The 13,343-nt window shown below is 43.8% G+C and overlaps 1 long non-coding RNA gene across 2 annotated transcripts in view; it reads left to right on the plus strand.

Annotated features, from left to right (window-relative positions):
* LOC114649872 (uncharacterized) overlaps nt 1–13,343 on the plus strand; it is a 162,927-nt gene that overhangs the window by 41,017 nt on the left and 108,567 nt on the right. The window contains exons 2-3 of one of the 2 annotated variants that reach the window (XR_007934766.1): nt 5,735–5,820; nt 6,528–7,352. This is a non-coding gene — a long non-coding RNA (uncharacterized LOC114649872). Of the gene's footprint in view, nt 1–5,734; nt 5,821–6,527; nt 8,676–13,343 lie in introns of those variants that run through there. The other variant, XR_007934765.1, reaches the window with a different exon arrangement.

The following is a 13,343-nucleotide window of genomic DNA, read 5'->3' on the forward strand; positions in this document are numbered from 1 at the left end:
TTAGCCGGATATAATTGTTGATGATTTGCCATGATCCGGGATCTGTCGGTTTTTCGAAACTCTTGCTGTAAGTGTTGTCATTGTTGCTGAGTTCACCAGTGCATGCTTTCTTTCTCAGGATGTACCAAACTGTAGATTTTGCCACTCGTAATATTATAGCAATTTCTCGGATGGTTTTTTTCTGTTTTCGCAGCTTAAGCATGGCTTCTTTCACCTGCATGGAGAGCTCCTTTGACCGCATGTTGTCTGTTCAAAGCAAAATCTTCCACATGCAAGCACCACATCTCAAATCCACTCCAGGCCTTTTATCTACTTAACTGATAATGACATAACGACGTATGTGCTGCGCCGTAAGATGGCTGCACCGACGAGAGCTCCGAGTCATCTCAGCAAAAAGTTATTATTTATTTTCTTACTACTCACTCTTTTTGTGCGTTCTACTTTATCACACTTTCAGTATGACCGGCAAACACTATTGGAATTACGTTCATCAGCCAGTTTGGATTTTACAACAGTTTTTGATATCGCGGACACTGTACTGCCTGGAGCCTTTTGCTTACTCGCGCGACACCGAAGGAAAACAAAGAGGGGGAAACGCGCCGGAGTTCTGTGCCGAACCCGACAGAGGAACAACAAGCCTCCTCTGCCTAGCATCCTGCTCGCTAATGTTCAGTCTCTGGACAACAAATTAGATGAGCTGCGCGCACGGATAAAGCACCAGAAAGACATCACGAACTGCTGCGTTTTGGCGTTCACAGAGACGTGGTTGGAGCCCAGCGTACCTGACTGCGCAGTCACACCAGACGGGTTCACAGTTTATCGGGGAGACAGAATGAAGGACTCAGGCAAGTCAAGGGGAGGGGGTGTGTGCTTTATGGTTAACTCTTCGTGGGCTACGGATGTGTGTGTCTTAAAAACACACTGCTCACCGGTTCTTGAGCTGCTGACCATTAAAGTTAGACCCTTTTACCTCCCGAGGGAGTTCAGTTCAGTTCTCCTTTCAGTTGTTTACATCCCCCCACAAGCTGATAAAGCTTCAGCTATGGATGAACTGTATGATGTTATCAGTGGACTAGAGAACGCTAACTCAGAAGCAGCATTTATTGTGTTGGGAGACTTTAACAGAGCAAACATGAAGAAAGTTCTCCCTAGATACTATCAGCACATCTCTCCCCCCACAAGAGGTGATCAAACACTGGATCATTGTTACACCTTATTCAAAGACTCCTACAAATCTCTCCCTCGACCAGCTTTTGGAAAATCAGACCATTGCTCTATATTGCTGCTGCCTGCATATAAACAAAGACTTAAACAGGAAAAACCGGTTTACAGGAACATCTACAAATGGGACAGTGAAGCTGAGGGGGTCTTACAGGACTGCTTTGAAACAACTGATTGGGAGATGTTTGAGGATGCAGCTGATGGCAACATCAATGAATTCACAGACACTGTCACAGGATATATCAGCAAGTGCATTGACGATGTTGTCACTAAAACCACCGTTTGCATATATCCTAACCAGAAACCCTGGGTAAATAGGGAGATCCGGGCTAAGCTCAAGGCGCGGACCTCTGCCTTTGGCTCAGGGGACTCTGATGCATACAAAGCAGCCAGATACGACCTCCGGAGGTCCATCAAGAAGGCCAAACGGGACTACAGGGACAAAGTGGAGTCAAGCTACCACAGCTCTGACACCAAGCGCCTGTGGAATGGACTGTGCTGCATCACTGACTATAAAAAGAAAAACACATTCAGTGTTCAGCCTACTGCATGTCTTGCAGACGAGCTCAACACTTTCTATGCTCGTTTTGATGCAGCCAACAAAGAACAGGTGCTATATCCTCAAGGGGGCAGTGAGTCTGTCACTCTGATCCTTGAAACGTCTGATGTGAGAAGGTCCTTCAAAAAGGTCAATCCTCGCAAAGCTCCGGGACCAGATGGCATCCCAGGCCGTGCCCTTAGGGCGTGTGCTGACCAGCTAGCAGGTGTGTTCACCAAAATTTTCAATCTCTCCCTGAGGCAGTCAGTGGTCCCCACTTCCTTCAAGGCATCCACCATCATTCCTGTCCCAAAGAAACCGGTGGTCTCCTGTCTGAATGACTATCGCCCGGTTGCACTGACATCAGTCATTATGAAGTGCTTCGAGCAACTAGTCAAAGGTTACATCTGCTCCTCCCTCCCTGACACGCTGGATCCTCTCCAATTTGCTTACTGAGCAAACAGATCGACAGAGCATGCCGTTGCGCTAACAATAAACATTGCCCTCACCCACCTGGAAAGAGGAAATACATATGTAAGAATGCTGTTCATAGATTACAGCTCGGCATTCAACACCATCATCCCCTCAAAACTCGTCTTGAAGCTTGACGACCTTGGGTTGGGGACGACCATCTGCAGATGGATTTTCTCTTTCCTCACAAACAGGTCCCAGGTGGTGAGAGTCGGCAAACACACATCCTCATCACTCATTTTAAACACAGGAGCGCCGCAGGGCTGTGTGCTTAGCCCCCTCTTGTATTCCTTGTTCACCCATGACTGTGTTGCAAAACACGGCACAAACACCATCATCAAGTTTGCAGACGACACAACCATCATAGGCCTTATCACTGACAATGATGAGACGGCCTACAGAGAGGAGGTGCTGGCATTGAGTAATTGGTGCCTAGATAACAACTTGTCTCTTAACGTCAGCAAAACCAAGGAGATGATTGTGGACTATCGAAAACAACAAGGCAGAGAACACCAGGCCATCTACATCAGTGGCATAGAAGTTGAAAGGGTCAACAGCTTCAAGTTCCTCGGAGTAAACATCACCAAGGATCTCTCGTGGACCCTTCACATAGACACTGTGGTCAAGAAAGCTCGCCAGCGGCTCTACTTCCTGAGGAGGCTGAGGAAGTTTGGCATGAATGCCAACATCACCTCAAACTTTTACAGGAGTGTGGTCGAGAGTCTGCTAACGGGCTGCATTACCGTCTGGTATGGGAGCTGCTCTGCCAGCAGCCGGAAATCACTACAGAGAGTGGTGAAGGCAGCAGAGCACATCACAGGCAAGAGTCTTCCTGCCATTGAAGACATTTACCTCCATCGGTGCTTGCGTAAGACAAGCAGCATCATAAAGGACCACAGCCATCCAGCACGCCAGCTGTTCTCCTTGTTACCGTCTGGCAGACGATACAGGAGTCTGGCTGCTCGGACTACAAGACTTAAGAACAGCTTTTACCACCAGGCCATTCGACTCCTCAACAGCAACACCTGAACACTTACACACACTTACATTACATCTACATTGCACTACTCACACACAAACTGTACCTGCACACACTCTGAATACTGACTGGAACATGCATCTGCACTTTATGGAATATGCATCTGCACTTATAAAACATTATCTGTGCAATAACTGTCATTTGTACTTGCTGCTCATTTAACTCATATTGCTCTATAACTTCTTTTAAAACATACACATTTTATTTTATATGACTTGTCTATTTTTAACTTGTAATCTTTTTTTAAGCTTTATTGGATCTAGGCTGAATGACTTGTTTTTCTCGTCATACACATTTCATTGTATGTTGACCCTGTGTTAACCTATATATGACAAATAAACCTAAACCTAACCTAACCTGCCCATGAAATAGCCTTTGAGTCAATTGTCCAATTACTTTTGAGCCCCTGAAATGAAGGGATTGTGTTAAAAAATACTTTAGTTGCCTCACATTTTTATGCAATCGTTTTGTTCACCCCACTGAGTTAAAGCTGAAAGTCTGCACTTCAACTGCATCAGAGTTGTTTCATTTAAAATTCATTGTGGTAATGTACTGAACCAAAATTAGAAAAAAAGTTGTCTCTGTCCAAATACTTATGGACCTAACTGTACCTCTACTTGGTCCAGTCAGTTTCCTCCTAGTCGCACGTGTGTGACAGCTGCCAAAAAGTGAAGATTTGATTTCTCAGGTCTTTACAGACATCAGTCAAAAACAGAACCTGCAGGTAGACAAAGCTGGTTTAAAAGCTGGGCAGGAAAAATGACGTCATCTGGGCCGGAACCGGAAGTGATATCGCCAATCCCAGGCAGAATTTCCTGTGTTCGGTCTGGAGAGGAAAAAGAGAAAGGATCAGTGCACTCTGTCATCCCTTGGTCCGGCATGGAATTATCTGTTTTTGAGCCTTTTGGCTGCGTCCCGTGCGCATGTGTGTGACACTGTTTCACGATTTCAAGCAAGGTGTAATATTTCACTGCCACAATAAGCACAAATACATCTTAAAAATGAATATGAGACACAGTCAGTCAGTCATTATCCAACCCGCTATATCCCAACACAAACAACAAACCGTGGGCAGGGTGCCAGCCCACCGCAGGGCACACACACACTCACACACCAAGCACACACCAGGGACAACCTAGGATTGCCAATGCACCAAACCTGAATGTCTTTGGACTGTGGAAGGAAACCCACGCAGCTACAGGAAGAACATGCAAACTCCACGCAGGGAGGACCTGGGAAGCAAACCCAGGATGAGACACAGTGCTCTCCATAATGTTTGGGGCAAAAACACAGTTTTTTCTCGATTGACTCCTCTATGCCGCAGTTTACAATTACAAAACAAATAATTTAGACATGATTAAAGTTCATATTGCAGGATTTTTATTTAAGGGTATTTGCATACATTTCCATTGTACATGTTTTGAACATGGTCACCCCACTTCAGATCACTTTAATGTTTTATGACATAGCAATGGCGGCTCTATCAAAGTCGGCATATTTAGGACTTTGTCACATATCCCTTGCATGCAATGACTGCTTGAAGTCTGCCATTCATAGACATCACCAGGTGCTGAGGGTCTTCTCTGGTGATGCTCTGCCAAGCCTCTAATGCAGCCATCTTCAGCTCCTGCTTGTTTTGGGGGCTTTTCCCCTTAAGTTTTCTCTTCAGTATAGGGAAGGCCCTCTCAATTGGATTTAAATTGGGGGGACTGTCTTGGCCATTCAAGAATCTTCCATTTTTAGCTTTATTGCCTTAGCAGTATGTTGCGGATTGTTATCTTGATGTTGAATGAAGTGCCGTCCAACGAGTTTGGAGATGTTTACTGGAACTTGAGCGTGTAAGATGGTTCCCTACACCTCAGAATTCATTGTGCAATTGCCATTAATGAACAGAAGTGTGCCAGGACCTGTGGCAGCCATACACGCCCAAGCCATAACACCCGCACCACCATGTTTAACAGATGAGGTGGTCTGCTTTGTTTCTTGGGTAGTTCCTTTGTGTCTGTACACTTTGCTGTTACCATCACTCTGATGCATTTTCATCTTCGTCTCGTCTCTCCACACAACCTTTTCCCAGAATTCTGCAGGCTCTGCTAAGTCCTTTTTCACAACTGTAATCTGGCCATCCTGTTTTTGTGGCTAACTAGTAGTTTGCATCTTGCAGTGTGTCCTCTGTATTTCTGTTCATGAAGTCTTCTGCTGATAGTCGTCTCTGACACAAACACGTCTGCCCCCTGAAGACTGTTTCTGATCTGTCGGACAGACGTTTGGGGCTTTTTCTTCACCATAGTGAAGATTATTCTGTCATCAGCAGTGGAGGTCTTCCTTGGCCTACCAGTCCTTTTGTTGATTTCTGAGCTCACCGGTGCATTCTTTCTTCTTAATGATATTCCCTACAGTTGATTTAACTATTCTTATGGTTTTACTTACTGTATGTCTCATATGGTTTTATTCTTGCTTTTCAGCACTCTTTGACTTTGATTGCCAGAACTCTTGTCGCAATGTTCAACAATGACAACTAAAGACTCCAAGGGGTAAAAGCGAAGCCATAGTAAGTTATGACAACTGACCCAAACATCATGGTGCCCTGAAATGTAGAAAACGTGTTGTCATTTCCACTTGCTGTGCCTAAAATATATGCATATCTCCTTAAAGGAAAGTCTGCAATGTGTCCTTTAGTCATGGTGCCTGAATTGTTTGATTATTTTAAACTGTGGAGCAGAGTGGTAAATCAAGGAAAATGTGTCTTTCTCCCAAACATTATGGAAGGTACTGTATTTGGAATGACACTGTTAGAATAATCAGTGCGTGGCTAAGCAGTTGTGGATTTTGGAGTACATGGTGGGCGGCAAGACTGGGTCTGTTACAACAAATTTTGAAAATTGTGTTCAGTTGGTACAAGCAGTTTTGTATAGTAATGGAGCAGCACTTGTCACTGCACGTGATGTGTTGAGAATATTTCTACTTTTCTTGAATATCAAATTTTCTGTCTGCTTTCAGTTTTACTTCACTTTACTTCTTTTACTCTGATACATTTTGCTGGAGACATTTGTTACTGCAATATTAAACTAGAAAACAAAAAGGGAGGGCAAACGCACACAATGTTTAACTTGGTTATCTCAGTCAGCTTTAGGAAAATTCGTATATACTGTCACACACATGCGATTAGGAGGGAGCTAAAGGGCTTGATTAACTGTAATACTACATCAGACCAGGGGGTGGCAGAGTGTGCTGACTGTCTCACTCAATCTCTTGCAGAACCATTCCCAGGAAATCCCGCCAGGTTCCGACACCTTTGATGATGTCACTTCCAGTTCTGGTGCTTTTGATCACATCACTTCCGGTCCCAGCGCATCTGATCATGTCACTTCCAGTCTCGAAGACGGCACTTCCAGTTCCAGCATTGACATCATTTCCTCTGCTAGCCCTTAAAGCCTCCATTTTACCTCCGCATATTCAGTTCTGTTTTAGACTCGGCCTTGTAAACAAGTCACTCTTTGCAAACCTTTTGCAGCCAGGATCAAACCTTTGTGATTGTCTGGGGTCTTTTGTGACAATACGAAGAATCTGGGAAGATTTTCAAATGTGAGATGCTGCCGCTACCACCCGATCATCAGTGTAGTCATTCTGAGTACATGTTGTAGCACCCAGCAGAATGGGGCGGGGCCTGGCTGTTTGGGGCGGGGCCATGCATTGATGATGTGCAATCTCTCTTCCAGTTATTTGCACACCTGATGCTGCCATGTTCAGTCACAGTCCTCACATTAACCTACTGAGCAGAGTGAAGCCAGGTGTACTTGTGCATTCACATACTTTGGTTCGTTCATTCTGGCACATGTGTTGCTCGCATTTTAGGGGACCTGAAGTTTGAACTGTTATGGTGGCCCCTATGCAACCAGCAATGAGGTCTGGGTAACCACAGTTTTCCTCAATGTGGTTGTTCCACGACAGATCACAACACCTTTTTGTTTTTTTTAATTTAACCATGAGCGACTAGGCTGATTCCAGGGCTACAGGGGTTGAATTATGAGGAAAAATTAAAAGAGCTGAGCCTTTACAGTTTAAACAAAAGAAGATTAAGAGGTGACATGATTGAAGTGTTTAAAATTATGAAGTGATTTAGTATAGTGGATCAAGACTGTTATTTTAAAATGAGTTCATCAAGAACACGGGGACACAGTTGGAAACTTGTTAAGGGTAAATTTCACACAAACATTAGAAAGTTTTTCTTTACACAAAGAACGATAGACACTTGGAATAAGCTACCAAGTAGTGTGGTAGACAGTAAGATGTTGGGGACCCCCACTCCAGATAGGCTGGGCATGCAATGGGTGTCAAAAAAGGGGGTAAAATCAATACACAAAACATTAGCAACATCCTATACAACAAGGGCTCACCAAAATTGACCATTGCTTTGCAAAGATAGGCATTTTGTAATAGTGACAGCCTTTAAGGTATAATCTATGCCAATTTGAAATGATCCTTCATTCATCTGTAACCCTCACACATACTGGGCCATCATTTTAACAGAATGGCTTTTCCAGCACCACTATAGAATTTAATTTCAGTTCACTTTGTACACATGACAATTATAAGCCTAATAATCTGTAATGCATTAAGTTATGGTAAAAACTAAACAGAACGCTGAATAACAGAAAATTCTGTTATTGATAACCTTTCCTCTGTAAATTTCCAACTCAAAATGTTGATATGTATTACTATGATTGAGAATTTAAAAACCTGACATGCCCCCATTAAAATGATGAATTTGACTAATAAACTGTAATACTTTGCCATCTAAGACTAAGGTTTCATTTTAAAAAAGCAAAGCTGTGGTTTCTGTCTTTAATACAATTGCAGTTGATATTTCCTATTTACCACATTTCAACCGATGAGACTCTTCTGCATTGTGAGAGTTGAAATTGTCCTTTTCCACAGCAGTTACTCATTTCCTTTTATTTGTATAGCTGTTGGCCTAGAGTAAAAAAAAAATTGTATTAATCATAAAAATGGAGCCTAATTATACAAGAGCTTAGTGTATTAGCATAAATTACGTGGGCGGATTGTAGATAGCATTATCACTGGGATATGTTCTCATAACTAAATATCAAATTGCTGTCAATTTCATGGTCTTAATTGCTCACACTACCAATGTACAATGTCATAAGCATCAAATGGATATACATAATAAATTACATTTCCAGCATTTGTGAAAGTTTGTTTTGTTAACTTTGTAATGTGAAGATAATAATGACAACTTTTTTTCATCAATTGTTAATATTATATTTCAGAAAACAGTTTATTTATAATGTGCAGTACCATGAAAAAGTATTTGCCCCCTTCTTGGTTTGATCTATTATTACATATATTTAATACTGAACGTTTATTTGTCTTCAACCCAAAATCTAATAGTATTTACAGGATGACTTTATCTATTTTTAATTTTCCATTTTGCTATTTATATTTGACTTGGGGGCGGCACGGTGGCGCAGTGGGTAGCACTGCTGCCTCGCAGTTGGGAGACCTGGGGACCTGGGTTCGCTTCCCGGGTCCTCCCTGCGTGGAGTTTGCATGTTCTCCCCGTGTCTGCGTGGGTTTCCTCCGGGCGCTCCGGTTTCCTCCCACAGTCCAAAGACATGCAGGTTAGGTGGATTGGCGATTCTAAATTGGCCCTAGTGTGTGCTTGGTGTGTGGGTGTGTTTGTGTGTGTCCTGCGGTGGGTTGTTACCCTGCCCAGGATTGGTTCCTGCCTTGTGCCCTGTGTTGGCTGGGATTGGCTCCAGCAGACCCCCGTGACCCTGTGTTCGGATTCAGCGGGTTGGAAAATGGATGGATGGATGAAAACCTTGAACAACAGAGAAAACTAACACTGCAATAGTTTGCGCTATAGCGCTACCAACTACTGGCTAAAAACACTTTTTTTTTTATGAGTTTTAAGCACAGGGAAAAAAATGAACATTTGAAAAAATCCGTAATTTAATTAACCACCAAGAAAAGTAACATTGCAACAATGCACGCTACGAACCGATCGCTGTAAACAGAAGTGAAAACAAAATCAAGCCCAGTGCATTCTTTAACTGCCTTCCTACCTTATGTGTCCAGCTCTCTCTCTCGCGTTGCCTGCGTGTCTGCGTCTCTCTCTCTCTCGCGTTGCCTGTGTGTGTGCGTGTCTCTCTCTCTCGCTGCCTCTGTGTGTGTATGTGTGTGTGTGTTGCGCGCTCTCTCGCTCTCTCTCTCTTGCTCGCTGCACAGGAAATACACAGGGAGAGACTGAACATGTACAAACCAAAAGGGAAACTGGCTTTTTCGTATACCGAGTGTGTGGTCATGAACCAAGGCAAAAGTTTGGCGAACTTTTTGGTTGTAAACTGATTTGTAAGTGTACCGAGACGTTCATGAAGCAAGGTTCCACTGTATATGTTATGGCCAAAAGTCAAAATCGGTCAAAGTGGGACGTGTCCAGCCAAATCGGGAAATGACCAATCTTTTCCTCGATTTCGGGATTTGGCCAGCCAGTGTGCGAAATGGCATGGGGCAATCGGCCAAAGTCGGAAGAAAAAAGGCATGAACAGTGATTTGTTGCACACTAAGTAGTTGCACACTCCCTGCTGAAGCGCACTAAACCAGCCCACAAGAACATCAGAGTGTGGCAGGTTGGTGCTGTTTCAGCTCTCCAAGACTGCTTCGTATTGACAGACAGGGACATTTTCAGAGAGGCTGCTATGAATGGTGACTCCATCAATCTGGAGGAGTACACAGACTCTGATTCTGGCTACATCTGCAAATGCATAGAGGATGTTACTGTTACCAAGGATGTTACCACAAGAGCCAACCGAAAGCCCTGGATGACAAGAGAAGCAGAAATGCAGCCTTCAGATCTGGACACAAGGCCACCCTCAGGGTGACCAGAGCCAACCTGTCTCACGCTATAAGGAGAGCTAAGTGGGCATACGCGCAGAGGATCAACAAACAATTCAGCAGCACCAGAGACACATGTCGTATGTGGCAGGGCATTCAGACAATTACAAACTACAAGCCCAACCCACACAGCAGCGATGGTGATGCCTCCCTTCCAGATGAGCTGAACAACTTCTTCGCACGGTTTGAGGCACAGAACAAAGAGCCTGCGAGAAAACCAACACCTCCCTCCACTGACCAGGTACTCTGTCTCTCCATAACTGACGTGAAGAGGACTCTATCCAGAGTCAATCCACGCAAGGATGCAGGACCTGACAACATACCTGGTCGTGTGCTCAAAGAATGTGCCAGTCAACTGGCAGGTTTCCTCACAGACATCTTCAACACATCTCTGAGCCAGTCGTCAGTCCCAGCATGCTTCAAGTCGACCACCATCATACCAGTGCTTTAGAAGTCATCAGTGACATGCCTGAATGACTACCGACCAGTTGCACTCACGCCAATCATAATGAAGTGCTTCGAAAGGTTAGTCATGTCACACATAAAGACTAATCTCCCTTGACCCTCTTCAGTTTGCATACCGCTCAAACAGGTCAACTGAGCGATGCCATATGCTCTGCCCTTCACCTCTCCCTGACACATCTGGATAAAAAAGACACATATGTCAGGATGCTGTTCATAGACTTTAGCTCTGCCTTCAACATAGTCGTTCCTCAAAAGCTGGTTGTAAAACTGAGCAGGTTGGGCCTGTACACCACCCTCTGCAATTGGATCCTGGACTTCTTGACAGAGAAGCCCCAGTCAGTTCGGATGGGCTGCAACACTTCCAGCATCATCACACTGAGCACTGGAGCACCACAGGGCTGCGTGTTTAGTCCACTGGTGTTCACCCTGCTGACTCACGACTGCACAGCCACGCACAACACCAACCACATAATCAAGTTTGCGGATGATACGACGGTGCTGGGACTGATAAGCAGGGATGATGAAACGGCATACGGAGATGAGGTGGAACGGCTGTCTGCATGGTGTGAAGACAACAATCTATCTCTCAATGTCGGCAAGACAAAAGAGATAATCGTGGACTTCAGAAAATCACGTCCTGCCCACATCCCACTCAGCATCAGCGGTTTAGATGTGGAGACTGTTAGGAGAACCAAGTTTCTCGGTGTGCACATAACTGAGGAACTTATGTGGACACATAACACCTCATCACTTATCAAGAAAGCCCAGCAGAGACTACACTTCCTGAGGTGGCTGAAGCGAGCAAGTCTTCCCCCTTCCATCCTCACCATGTTCTACAGAGGCATCATTGAGAGTGTTCAACTGTGTGTGGCAACTGCAACATATCCGACCGCAAGCGCCTGCAAAGGATAGTGAAGACAGCAGAGAACATTATTGGGGTGCCTCTCTCTTCACTACAGGACATATTTTACAAACGCAGTGTCCGCAAGGCCTGCAGCATTGTGCAGGACCCCTTACACCCCTCACATGGACTTTTCACACTTCTGCCATCCAAGAGAAGATACTGCAGCATCAAAGCCAGATCTGCCAGGATGCAGGAGAGTTTTTACCCCCAAGCTGTCAGACTCCTTAACACCAGGCTGCCCCCTGGGATCTTCCACACGGCCCCAACCACCTCTAAAAACAGAACTTTTATACATGTGAGCCACTGTCCTGTAAAGACGAGTGTGCAGGTAGAGAAGAACTGATAATCTCCTACTGACCTTTAAGTATTTTGACACTCTTGTTATCCTCCTGCTGTGAAACATTCTGACCTGTCATTGTTTACACGTCTTAAACAACTATTATCATACTCTGATCATTTCTGTATTATCTATATCTATTATTTATTATTTATTTATTATATTACATATCTTACACATCAATATTGCTGCTACTTCTTTGTCCTATCTTTGCGCAATGTCTTGTCTTGTTTGTTTTTTAATTTTTAATTTTTAAATTTTAAATTTTAATTCTATTTTTAATTTATTATTTGCACGTCATGTTGTTACACTGTGGACCCTGAGCTTCGCAATTTCGTCTATCTGTATACTTGTATATGGTTGAGATGACAATAAAGTTCACTTTGACTTTGACTTTGAGTGTAGCCTTGGCAGCTTTTGTTCAGAAAGCGGACGCGACTTGGTTGTTTCAAATTAATTAAGATTAGGTACAGAAGTAGGTTTCACATTTCTGTTATCATTTTAGCCCTAAAATAGTGACTTAACATCAGGGACCTATTTTATTGACCTTAAGGTTAGTGTTTGGGTGAGGGGAAGGCCGTCTCAAGTAGCGTCTGCTTTCTGAACAAGAGCTGCCTTGAGCAGTTTCTCATGCAGATTGGAAAACTCACTTCTGAATCTGCATCTGAAAGTTTTTACGCATCCTCGCACCTTGAGCGGACAGTCTTACATCAGCACATCCATCGGATTTTGGCCAGGGAGTTCTCTCAACTTCGTGAAATGGCCGGCCAAAGTAGCATATATGCTGGTCATTTCTAGTAATTGGAACTTTGGCCACACCTCGCGGCCAAAATGCGAAACAGCCAGCCAGTTCCGGAACTGGCTGAACTTCGGGTTTTGCCCGTAGCATATACATATTTAAAACCTCAATTAGGACACCAAGTAAATTTTATGGGTTAGGCCTGGGCCGTTGGCACTTCTTTCATGTGCTCTTTCCCCTCAGCTTCCCACTTCTGTAGCTTTGCCTAAAATAACAACAACAACATTTATTTTTATTGCACATTTTCACCTCAAAAAATTTGGATGTATCAGTAGGCTTTTCACCCTAGGAACCAAGTTCTCCAAACTAAGAGAGGCATTCAGATATAAACAGGAATTTATGAGCTGCTCTTTATTTATTGAATACAATGAAATGACTTACTATTTTTTTATATAGTCTCATGCCACTGCAATCCACTTGTTCCAGTGGTCAGGAAGCTTCTTACTCCGAGATGATTAGATGTCTTTTCACTGCATGTTGACCCATTCTTGAACAGCGTCAGTAACCTCCTCATTTGACTTGAATTTCATCCCTCCTGAAAATTCCTTAAGTGGACCGAAGACATGATAGTCCCTCTCTGAACGACTTGTACCAATCATACACTCTAGACTGACACTCGTCCCCAAACTAATTTTTAAGTTTCGAAGAAAT

Source organism: Erpetoichthys calabaricus, chromosome 4, assembly GCF_900747795.2.
Source record: "Erpetoichthys calabaricus chromosome 4, fErpCal1.3, whole genome shotgun sequence".
NCBI classification, from domain to species: domain Eukaryota; kingdom Metazoa; phylum Chordata; class Cladistia; order Polypteriformes; family Polypteridae; genus Erpetoichthys; species Erpetoichthys calabaricus.